General features: G+C 42.6%; 1 protein-coding gene across 7 annotated transcripts in view; it reads left to right on the forward strand.

The window, feature by feature from the left end:
• The first annotated feature begins 3,270 nt into the window (after positions 1-3,270).
• SETD5 (SET domain containing 5) overlaps positions 3,271-12,507 on the forward strand; it is a 66,259-nt gene continuing 57,022 nt past the window's right edge. For 5 of the 7 annotated variants that reach the window (XR_010067069.1, XM_063291377.1, XM_063291380.1 and 2 more), the window contains exon 1: positions 3,271-3,443. The gene's annotated coding sequence lies outside the window, so the exon portion shown is untranslated. Of the gene's footprint in view, positions 3,474-12,507 lie in introns of all 7 variants that reach the window. The other 2 variants (XM_063291382.1, XM_063291378.1) reach the window with 1 other exon arrangement.

Below are 12,507 nucleotides of genomic sequence, written 5' to 3' on the forward strand. Positions count from 1 at the left end.
GACCCTTAGGCCATCCCAGATCCAGAATGCCCCCTTACTAACATGAACTCACCAGAAGAGGCAGTGAAGATATTTGCTTTCATCAATAGAATATAATTAAATATGCATGCTATCGGTAGTTTGTCGAAGAAAAACTAGAGAACCTATTTAGTGTGACTTTTCCCAAAGGCAGACACTAATCTGGGCTCTTTCAAAATGATCTGGATCTGCTGCTGCACATGAAAATGTTTCTGCCACCAGATGTCTCTCGCCTCTGCTGTGCCACAGATTATGGTCAACAGCTGTGCCAGTTTCCTGTTCACCACATCCTGGCGGCAGTAGAGGCTCTCTTGCATTGTGGGCCAGAAACAGGAGGAACGCGGCTGATGTGGTTTTTTTTCCCCCTTAAAAAAAAAAAGGGAGGGGGAGTACAGAATATCAGCCCTGCAGAAGGCAGCCTTTTAGCATTTCCTGTACTGATCCTAAGGCCACTACATCCGCCCATTTGTATAGTGAGATGTGTACCAAAAAGAGGGTTATTGTTTTAAGGTGCATTACTCCATATGCCATTAAATTAAGATTTGCTGTAGCTTCCTGGTTTATAGTGACAAGCCCTGATTGTGCAGGCTTTTAGCAGGTGAAATATCAGTTCCCCCCTCCAAAGTATATCCTCCCACACATAAAAGGGTAGGAAAAAAAATGTTTTGACTTTGTTTCTAGCTTAAAAAAAGCAGTAGCCCACGAAGACAAAGAACTGCCTTACACATTATATCCTGCATCGTGCATATATAATCACTAGCAGCCTGCATATTTGGTTTTCCAAACACTATGCTTTAAGACTGTCAAAAGAGCACAAGGTAACTACTATATATGAGGAAAGCATCGACAGAGGAACCTCAGTGCAGAAGGCTAAGAATTGTTGGTCTCTTGAAAGTTTGTTTTCTTAAACACAATTAAGTACAGTGTGCCCACCATCAGAATACTAGGGTCACAGCTATAAGGGAGACAGACAACCCTAGAAAAGAAAATGGCTGACTGAGAAAACACAGCTTGCTATGCAGCATCTTCCTCCCAGTCCTTATTTTCCCATGTTTACATTCTGTATTTTTCGGAACTGCAACTTCCTCCCTGGCTTTCCTCCTGCAAATTTTTAAAAACATAGAATGCACATAGTTTTCACATTATAGCATTGTAACATTCTAGGGCTGGGATTTCAAAGTAACACCTGTAAGGTTTTGTGAAGTGGGTTGCCTGACACACCCTGAGATAAAGTCACAGTTCAAATTACAGTACTACAAAATCATGGATCTGGATGCAAGTCCACAGAGGTCCATATGGCAGTGAATTCCAATGGGTTTAAAGGGGGGGGACCTCCTAGGTAAGCATTTAGGATGACTTAACAATCTTACGTGGATGCAAGTCTTATTGAAATGCCAAGCAGCATAAGCTCTGGCTAAATAATCTACTCAGAAACACCTCATTCTAATTGGTAATCCAACAGACTTCCGGTTTTAAGATTTCTTGGAATTATTGCAACTGAAATAGAATAGATTTCTTGGAATTAAAGCAATTTAAAGAATAAAAGTGTGGCATGTTTCTACATAGCTGTCAATTGTTGAACCCTTCTATTATTTTGGATGCTAAAGGACTTACAGCATAAGGCACACTTACAACAGAGGTACTCAACCAAACCAGGCAAAGTTCACCAATTACTAAAACGGATAGTGAATAAATGTGATTGCCATGGTTCTAAACCTAGTTTTGCACTGTACAGCAAGCTATGCTTTAACAGATTAAAGCATATCTGAGTGGGTTCCCATAATATGGTAAGCCAAGCAATGTCTATTAGGAGAATCAGACAACACCTCTATTTGGAGTTGCCATAAATTTCAGGGAGATTAGTCCAGCGTAGCCCGGATTCACAGAGCGTCCCGTTTCATATGGATCCAGCCACATCTTTATGAGGTTCCGCCTTAGAAAGGCCCAGCCCTGGATGGCCGAATCGAGGAGGAAAGTGCTTATTTCAAACCCGACACGCCCATGAGGATTTTTCAGCTGCAGCGCAACGCCAAGAACGGGGGAAGAACTGCAAGTTATCGGAAGGCTGCTCTCAAGCTCCACTTTGTGCGAAAGAAGAGGAAGCCAAGCTGCTCTCCGCCCCGCCCGCCCCCGACGACGGCAGAGATGATTTTTAAAAATGCGGCGTCCTCGGTGTGCGCGGGCCCCCGCCGAGGGCCGGTCTCCGCCCAGCGGGCCTGGAGCAGAGGACGGGGGAAAGGGAGGGGAGCACCCGGGAAAGCGGGCAATGCCAGAGGGGCTACCATCTTGGACGCAACAAGGCGAAGGGGCCTCCGCACAGGACCACCGAAAAAACGTGTTTTACGCCAGCACCGACTCGCAAGTTGCAGGCTCAGGATGGGGGAAAAGTGGCGCGTCGCCCGCAGGCGGTAAAGCCCTGGTACAACGCGGGGACCGTCGAAAAGGAGCCGCTCAGGGTGACTCGCGAAGCTTTGCGGCAGCAACGCAAGCTCTAACCTGCCTTCCTAAGGAAAATGCGCGTCCAGCATAACCTATAGCCCACACCCCTTTTCCTGGCGCGAATCTTCCCCGCAGTCCCCCTCCCCGTCCGCCTCCGGCTCTGCCACCCAGGCTTAAGCATGCGCCGTCTGCTCGTCCTCCCGGGGCAGTTCTCAGTGCGCATGCACGGAGGCCTTTCCAAAGCCAGTGCCGAATCCAGCCCCCCCTCTCCCCCATGCCACGTGTCCCCAAGCAGCACTTGGCCCCACGTGGGACTGGCCATGACGAACCAATCAGAAGATTGCCTCGCCCTTGAGCACGTAGGACAGCAGTCCCACGTGCGCAAACGCGCGGAGACAAACCAGGCTCTCCATCGAGAGCGAGTTCCACCCTCCGCCTTACTCTACAACCAGGCGCTCACCTCAGTGGCTCAGTTGTGAAAGTGGGGAACAACCCGCACTTTATTTTTATAGCTCTGCTGAGGCGGACGCGAAAGAGTGGCAGTCCTAATAACCAATGAAGTCATGGCTCCGTAAGGCGGGGAGGAGGTTGCCCGAGACGCTCGGGTTACAGGGAACCGGAGGGGAGGGGCTAGTTTTCCTAGAGAAGGAGGACGAACGTGGCCAATAGGAGGCGGGGAAGAGTCAGGAGGTGTTGCTGAGAGAATGAAGTGGGTGGAGATCGTGCGGACAGGCCAGCCAATGAGTCGACCCGGTGGGTGTGCCTGGGGCGCCCCTGGCGCCAGCGTTGGGAATCCCCGTGCGCTCAGTGCCGTTTCCGCCCGGCCTGCTGAGGAGGAGCTGTTGGCTGCTCACTGTTGCCGCGGAGGGGGAGGGGCCGTAGCTGTTGCTCTGTGGAGCTGAGCTTTCGGTCCGGCCAGCTCTCTAGGAAACGCCGTGGCGCCGAGCAGGGCCTAGTGCCGGGGGCCCGAGCAACGGGCCGGACAGGTCAGCCAAAGCAATTGAAGAAGAGGAAAGGTGCCTGTGGGGTGAAGGGGCCACTGTTTGGAGAGTGGTGCTATGGAGGGGGAGGGGCGGGAAACTTAGAGGGGGCTTTTTGCGGGATCTTTCCTCTATTCCAGCACTCAGACCGCTTCCCTTACGCTCCCTGTCTCTCGCCTTCATCTTCCCACTGCCCCCAACCCCAGGAATTCGCGCTTGAGGAAGGGTAGGGTTTATATGTGTGGCAGAGCGGGGGTGGGGAGCCAAGTATTAAGAGTCGCTTTTCCAGGGGAAATGGAGCCTCTTGCATTTTTGTGCGGGAGGAGGAGGAAGGGAGAGGTCGTGCTCCCTTCCTCTTGTCTGCCTCCGATATCCCCGCGTCTCCGTAGCCTGGGAGGCGTCTGGGTGCAAGGACAGAGGGGTGTGAGGGGGGAGGGGGGCCTGGAGGGGGAATCCCCGCCGAGCCCCGCACAGAGGGAAGCCGGGGAGGGGGGGCGAGGTAGGGCTGCTTTCCGTCTTGCTCCCACCCATCCCCCACCCTCCTTGTAGTGGGGGTGGGGGTGAGTCTGCCCGGGGCCAAGAGCTGGAGGAGTGCGGGGCGTCATGGCAGCCTTGCCCTCCCCCTCCCTGATTTGGGAGTCTGGTGGAGCCGGTGGTGGTGGAAAGGGCGTGTGTGGATGTGCGGGGGGGGGGCGGGTGAGGGAATCTAATGAATGCTCTGTATCTCGGTTCCCAGACAGGATTCCTCGGTGCAGGAGGTGCTGGTGGAAAATAGCCAGTCCGATCTTTTGTGGACGGCCTTTAGTGAGGATATGGGAAAATTCCTCTTTGGGACGATAGGTCCCACTTCAAAGCAGCTGGTGTGCCCGGAAAGAGTGTATGCGGGTGCGCGTGTCGGTACTCCTGTGCGAGTTCACCGCGGCCTCCCCTCTTTCCATTCCTCCTCCTCCATGTGCTGAAACAGCTTCCCCTGAGCTGCTCCTTCCCTCCCCCTCCCTTTCCTCGCTGTCTGCTTCTGACTTGCTGGCTCCTTCAGGCAATGGGGGAGGAGGTGTTTGACCTGCATTTTCTGCTTTCTCATGGTGCTTGTGTAGCCATGGTGGAGCACTTTAATCGTCCCTTTCTCTTTTTCTTCCTCTGCTGTTCAAAGGAAATATTATTGCCTGCTTTTCATTATTTGTCGTTTGTGTGTGTGTTTTTTTTAAATCAAGCTATATTTTCGGTTGGCACATCTTGATCCCAGCACTTAACTGGCAGCTTGCTTCCTTGTAAACACAGCAATAGGGCTGAAGCAAGGTCGTCAAGCCCCTGTCTCCAGCAGTTGTCCTTGGGGTGCCAGCAGCTTACTGCTTGAGACAGAGCTGTCTTGCGTTTGTGATGAATCCTTTTTGGAATTTGAGGAAGATGATTTGTTTGGTGTTGAGGGAAGAGGTTTGTAGGGGCAGAGAAAGGCAAGAGATTTTCCTTAAGAAATACGTCGTTGGGAGACGTTTTGGTGCATGCGATTAATTGGGGGATTCCTGTACTTCAAGAAGTAGTTGTCTCACACCCCCTGTTTAGTGAGATCTTTGCAGAAAAGAACAAAAATATACTGTACTACAGTTTCCTTCTGCTTAGGCGGGTGTTTCTTTAAGTAAATAGAAGCCCTTGCAGGGTGGCCTCCTGCAATTTCTGTCCCTGGTAGTAGTAAAGGTTCATAGGCAGAGGCACTGAACAGTAGAATGTATTGATTTTGTCTTGTAGGGGGATGAGGCTGCAGCTTGAAAAATCATGATTTTTTTTTTTTTTACAAATATCTGTTTTGGCTTGCAGAAATGTTTTCTAACTGAGCTTTCTGTGTGGACTGTGGATATGGGTCATGGCAAGACAAAGTTGTACTACTTCCCTAATGTGTGTAGGATTATCCCTTTCCACCTATGAAGGTGACATCAGACACTACCCCTCCCACACATGCACACAGCTCGCCTAGGAAGTAGGTTTTGCAGCTGTCTCCTACAGCACAGAGGTGACTGAGGGTGTTTTGCCTTGTATCCTGTGGGTGTGTGTTCAAGGCAGTGACAGGCAGCTAATGTTGGCTCTGGAGCTTTGGTTGCTACGTGAGAAGCTTCAGTAGTGTTGGCTGCTGTCTCTAGGGAAGGACAGCAGCACAACCTCCATTAGTGCTGCGCTTAGGAGATGGCTGGTTCACATTCTGAAAAGGGATTCTTCATTAGGGCATGAAATTTCTGAACCAGAAGGGGTCCTGTCCCTACTCCCCACACAAATATCTCCCAGAATTTCATCAGGATGTGGTTTAGAAATCAAGATATGTTTTCCCTCTCATTGGCAGCCTTTGAAAATCCAAGGCAGTGAGAATTGATCAGATACTGTATTTCTAAAGTGAGAGAGATGCAGCCTCTGGTCTGTAGCTGCAATCTCTCTGACTTTACCCTCCCTCCAGTAAACAGAGAGCCAGATGCTTTCCTTATTGTTTGTAGGTCTCTTTCCTCCCCTTGCATTGCCTGGGCCTCACTTGCCTTTTGAGAGGAATTTCTGCTTTGTGTAATGGGTGTGTACAGCAGACACCAGTCTCCTTGCACTGAGAGGATTTTCTCCATTCATGGAGAGTGCAGCCAAAATATGGCACATCTTGCCTTCCAAATGTCGTGAGAACACATTCTCATGAACGTGAAGGGGAGCTACACCTATCCACTTGGCTAGACAAGAGTATATGCTGAATTTTATATCTGATATCTTCCTTATCCCATTAGTGCAAAACAATGGTATTGTAGTAGTATCTTTCTGATGCTCAGTGTTACTGTCCAGTGGCAAAGTGTTGTAGACCTTTACTGTGCAAGAGTCTCCAAATCAGATAGTTCTCCTAGTTTCATTCCATAGACAAATAAGGTAGGGCAGACTTTCCTAAGAAAGCTCTGATAGTTGCTAAGGGAATCTTGAACCCTCCTTGACACTTGCTTGCCTGCTTAGTCTATCTATCGGGAGGTATAGTGCTGAGGTGCCTATTAGATGATGAAGCACAGGCAGTTGCCTGATTTTCACGATGGGAATGGTGGAGAGGGGGAGGGTGTCTGCAGGCAGTAATGGTATCAGTGTTTTTTGGAGATAACTTCTTAAGCGGTTATGAAAACTGCAGTAAAGCCGTACAAGCATAGCACTAGAGATATGAACCTCCATTCTCTTCTCCAAAACAGCTTCAGTGAAACCTTTGAATTGACAGCGTTGGAGGGTTTAAATTGGTGTTCAATTTTGTTTTATTTCTAAATGCTATTGAAATGGTGTGAGTGGCTCCCTGTTCTGTTGAAATTGAAAATCGAACTACTTATAGCATAACTTAACATATAATTCTGCAGTCTGTTAGTGTCTTGATTTTAGCACACTTAAAAAGAAAATGTGCAGTAAATGAGGCAACAGAAATAAAGCCTTAACTTTTAGAGGTCAGTTTGTAACAGCTATCAAGCATTGCAAAGAAAACATTGTCATCATGTCATCATATTCTTCTTGCCTTATCCCCATATCTGCCTCCTTAACTAGCAGGTGTCAGTACAGTGCATTTGGTAGGGTTTCCCCCCTATTTTTATTGTTTAGGGCTTTGTTTCTGGTTTATTTTTATAATGGAAGGTAGATTTATGTTTAGAAATTATGCTTGGTCATTAAAAATGTAAAAAACAAAATGACATGCATGGAAGGAGTAATGACTGTGTGATTCAGGTGGATAAATACCTGGTGAGAAAGTTGTTGATTGGTTCCTGGGGATCTGCTGGAAGAGGAATTCAGTCCTTGAGTTTGGTGCCCCTGTTGTGGATTATTGTTGTTCTTAATCATAATGAACATTCTTGTTTTCATCAGCATGGACACTAATTAACAGTTTACTAGGAAGACTATACTGGTTAAATTATATCTCTGTTGTCACTTATCTTTTAAATGGAATTATAGTTTTCTGTTCTGAAATCACAGGCACTACAATAAAAAATGTTAAATGAAATATGAGGTTATTTTAGCACACTTAAAAAGAAAAGTTGATGAGGTTCTTAACTGTGGGAGGCAGCCTGATGCCCATTAATACCAAGATGGCCACTGACTCATTCCCTAGTGCTTGCCTATTCCCCTGCCTCAGCTACATTCTGCAGAGCAAAACATGAATCTCTAACTTGATATTTACTTCAAAGAATGGCTCAAGGCTCCTTTAGAAATTTGAAATGGAGGGTGGCTGCAGCCTAAAGCTTTGTTTTAAAAATAATTTGCATCCTTGGGGACTAGGAAAAGTAGTTGACAGCAGTGTCACCAGTTTGTGTTCCCCAACAAACGAATATTTGAGGACCAGGCCACTTTCCTATGTCACCACTTGTGAATTGGGAAACTCACATAGCAGCCATTTTGTAAGAACACCCATCGCACTTACTATTCAGGTGTACCCACTTGTCCAAAAGCCTATTTATGTCGTTAGTAAATCCTTAAACACACCTTTTTGAGGACACCATAATTCTTGAAACTATAACAATGCAGTGTTTTGGGAATTCTAAGTGTGTTTACAAAAATTAAAATAGAGGAAACCAGTAGAAATGATATTAATAATGATTTTTTTTTCTAACATAAAGGAATGAGGAACCAAATGAAATTGATAAAGACAGGGTATACAAGGAACTAGCTTTGAAGTATTTTTGTTATGATGTTGCCTTTGGCAGCAAAGCGTCATAAAAGACTTGAAATTCATAGGTTTGGAAATTTGAAAAGTTAGTTCTGCTTCACTGCCCTAAATATCTTATTTATATTAAAGACAATTCTGGAACATTTCTCTATTATCCAGAGAATGCAGTGCTGTAATGGAAGTACAATATAGTAGCAGAAGTACTGTTTGGGGTGTTTCTGTTGAAGACCTAGAGAGTTGATTGTAGCTCACCTGTACATCTAATTCAAGTACATCCTAGTGAAAAAACAGGTTTACAAGATCTGAAATATAAACTGGAATACTCTAAATGAAAATCTCAAGTATTTAGCTAAATATGAGTGTTCAAAAGTTATGGTAGATTAGTGCTGAAGGTCTATTTAAATTTGGTTGACTTTTTAAAAATAAACAAACATACTGTGCAGCTTTCTACTTTCCTACTATAATTACCACATTTTTGTGTGAGCTTCTTTACCAGGGCTGTCTACACTAAGCAAATGATGTGGCCTAAATTTTGTGTTAAGCTTTAAATTAAGAATCCTATCTTGAGTACTTGCAAATTGGAGCTACTGAAATGTTGGATAGCTTTGAGCAACTGTAGGAAATTCCATTTTGAGAGAGTGTTATTTGTATTTGTATCTTGATATGGCAAGATGTAACAGTGTGCAAGAAGAAGCTGTATCTTTCTGGTGTATTGCTTGATATAGGACTCTTAATGGAGAACTTTCCTGTCTGTTTCTATGATGTTTCCCTCCGGGAATGGCCATCTTTTACTGTATATTCGCTAGCTGTTGGTTCCACTGTATAGATGAAAAGCTGTTACTGTAGTAGGAACTTAGAAGATCTCATAACAAACTTGAAAATAACTAAGTAGCAACTAAATCTGATCTGTCTGCGAGCTGGAATATGTTCTTCTATATGTACAGGTGGCTGAAAATAGACAATTTCCTCATACTGAGGTATATAGGTATTTAAATGTTTTCAGTCTGTTGGTAGGTAGATGAATAGGCTTCAGGTCACAGAAATGAGGTGAAAGTTTGGCATTTTTCTATTGTAAAGGATTCCCACTGACAGTATTCAGCAGTAACTTTTGTCCCATTGGACTCACCCTAAGGATAGGACTTGAATAAGTTGCTAGGAATCTTAATCTGTACTTTTAGAACATACCCAGATAATAGAGAACATTCAAGTTAACGTTTTCATGATTAACTTTTGCATAGATGCCTTTCTTGTGCAAATACATTGTATGGAAGGCTTGTGCATTCATATTCCTTCCTCAGAGATTAAATTTGTTGCATAGTTTTCTGTTCCAATATTTCTTACTGAAAAATCTTTTTTAAAAAAGTAACCTGTAGCTTAAAAGAGTAAAACTCTCTGATTACTCTCAATGAAAACTCTCACTGTGAAGAGAAAGAAAGCTGAACTAAATAATTAAATATTAAAAGGGAACTGTTTAGGAGTAATTAAAGATGTTTAAATTCTAATTGATTTTATTTTATGCAAAAAATATACTTAAAATTCTCCATAGCTCATGAACTTCAGGGTGTGCTAGAATTGATTTTTGTGCCTTGAGAACACCTTCAGATAAACTCAGATTAGAAAATGGTGGTTTTCAGCCATAGGTCAGACACATAGTCTAACCCGAACTTTCCTACATGCCATGCAAATCAAGGTCATTTGCAATTTGATAGCCAGTCTTTCAAGATGTGGGGAACCATATGCATTTTGGTAAACTTTTTAGCTAATCTAAGCTGATAAAGTTTAGAAAATTTTATTTTAATTTTTATCGATAGTGAATAGGCCATAACACAATCAAGCAAGTTGTTTTTAGGAAAAAGAAAATGCACTTAGCTTTCATTGTCATGCTCATGGTCTCCTATGTACCCCCTCTAAAGTCTAGTCCAATACAGAGTTTGAATATCTATATTATAACCTATATTATGTAATTTAATGTGTTACACATAAGTCAAGTGTGATAATTTGGGACAGAGGTCCAGGAAATATACCTTATTTTATCACGTACTAAATTGTTTTTGAGAAGCATGCTGTTAAGTGAGTAGCAGTCAGTTCCTTTGTTCTTTGACAAAAATGATCACATCTTTGTTATTTCCTTTCTACCTCAAAATTCTTGCTAAGTTTCCTGAATGACTTATGACAATCTACATTGCCTCTCCATCATTGTAATGTAGTGTAGCTTGTAATTCTCACTTTGAATTTGAAATAAAAGAGAGCTATTTGTGAATGTTATCACGAGATTTGTGACTGAAATCACAAAACTCATGATTTGGGCAAAGTGTGTTAATTTTATGCCTGTTGTTACTACAGTGGATCGCACTGTGTACTACAGTATCTGCATGTTTTTATAAAGTCAAGCAAAGTGAAGAATTAGAGGAACCATCTAGAATCTATCTTCAGATTTTTGTGCCTTCACAGTTCTGCCATTTATATTTGCAAACACAGGTAAAATAGTATAGGTTAGAGTCTAATACATATATGAGCTTGCACATTTCTTTGAATGTAGGTTGAAAATCAGAAAAAAATGAACAGCTTTATCAAGGTAGCAAGGAAATTGTGTTAAAGAAGCTGTAAACATTTTTAGAAAACTTTTCAGGACCAGGGCCTGTTGGAACTTAGTTTCTGACACTGAAGTTAGTTTCTTAGTATCATGACTTATTCTGGTTTAGTGAACTATATTTAACTATTGGCAGTATTGTCTAACGTTTTGGATAGCCTATTTTGATGTTAAGAATAGTTTGTTTCAAATTAGCTTAAATCTGTTCTTAGCTGATTTGTTACAATTAAAATAGGTTTGCTAAAACAGAAATACATTTTCAAACAAATCTACCAATTGATTTATGTAGTTGTTAGTCAACATTTCCTGTTTGCTGGAATGCTACAGCTTCTGGACAAGCTATGCCAGTTTCTAGCTTTGTCAGCTTTAATATGCCAGACAAACCAACTTGCTTCTAAAATGGTTTTGTCTTAACCTGCTTTGTGTAGGTTAGAGTTTTCTCTTGTTGTGTTCAGTGCCAGTAAAGTGAAGTTAAGATTTTGGACCTGTTTACTGTAAGTGAAACAAACATTTCATTCTATTAATATATTGTGAAAATATTGCTTGTCTGGCTTATTTTTTCAATAGTTTATAAACATATTTCTCAGATCAGTTTTCAGTTCATATGAGAAACTTCATTATGTATTATGCATACAAGTAGATGAAGATATTGAAACAGGTCTAGAGTTTATGAGTTGACAACCTTCTGCTTTCCAGATGTTTTAGACTACAGTTTTTACATTTTTTTTACCATTAACCCTGCTGGTTAGTGGGGACTGATGCCTGGGATATTGGACATCAGCCCTGCACTGGGTCGATTTCAACAAGATTAAATGTAAAGGATGGTTATACTAGAATTTTTCTAGGGCAGATCTGTAGTAGCTTGTTTTCCCTTTGCATTTTTGGCTAATGTTCACTACAAATCCCAGCATGTTGAACTCCACCTTAAAGCTTATTGCATGCTGGGACATGTAGGCTCATATTTTCTGAAGTAAAACCAACCATTTGCTTGACAGTGGTGTATCACATTCAAATCTTGTCTAGGCTTTAGTTGTGACTTGTAAGATATTAATGTTAAAGAAAGAGCAATTTTAGTATCAGATGTAACTTGCTTTTCAGAAAATTAGTCAGCAAAGTTATTGTTAAAGATGTAACAGATGTGGCCTAAACTTTTTTGCACAAGGGTCTATTTCACTACTCACTTTGTTTGTTATTGAGGGTACCTAACTCTGCACAAACATCCAAAAAAGTAAATCCTTATTTTACAAACGAATGCATACTTTATATCATATTATAGTTATTTATGGTTGGGAATTAAATAGAATTGTTGTTGTAGGAGATCCATGTTAGTTTCTGGTAGCAAAAATAAAAAAATATATATTAGCACCTTTTCTGACTAACATTTTATTAAAAGGCATAAGCTTCATCAGATGCACAGAATGGCTAAAGGGATGGAGGATTTAAATTGGGACGAGAGAGCAAGGAAGACAAGTTGCTTGTACAAATACAGGTTACATTCCACCTTTTAAAAGTTCTTACCATTCAGTAATGTACTGCTAACATTCAGAGGTGATGAAGACCTAGCCTAGTGAATTTTATTGCACATATCCAATTTAAGAAATATAAATATATTGACCATTTGCTTTCAAAAGTTACATTTTTAGCCTGCCGTGTATATTTGATACGTTTATGGCCTATATGCCAGTTTATTTTCAACTTTTGACTCATAAAGTCTGCGGTACTACTCAGTCAAAAAGCATTCTTAAAGTTCCGTGAGGATTTGAAAGTGACTATGGGTTGATGTTCTTATGATAAGTGAAGCAGGTGGCTTTTACTCTTTGCTTACTGCATTGATA

This window comes from Candoia aspera, chromosome 2 (genome assembly GCF_035149785.1).
Source record: "Candoia aspera isolate rCanAsp1 chromosome 2, rCanAsp1.hap2, whole genome shotgun sequence".
Classification (NCBI taxonomy): Eukaryota; Metazoa; Chordata; class Lepidosauria; order Squamata; family Boidae; genus Candoia; species Candoia aspera.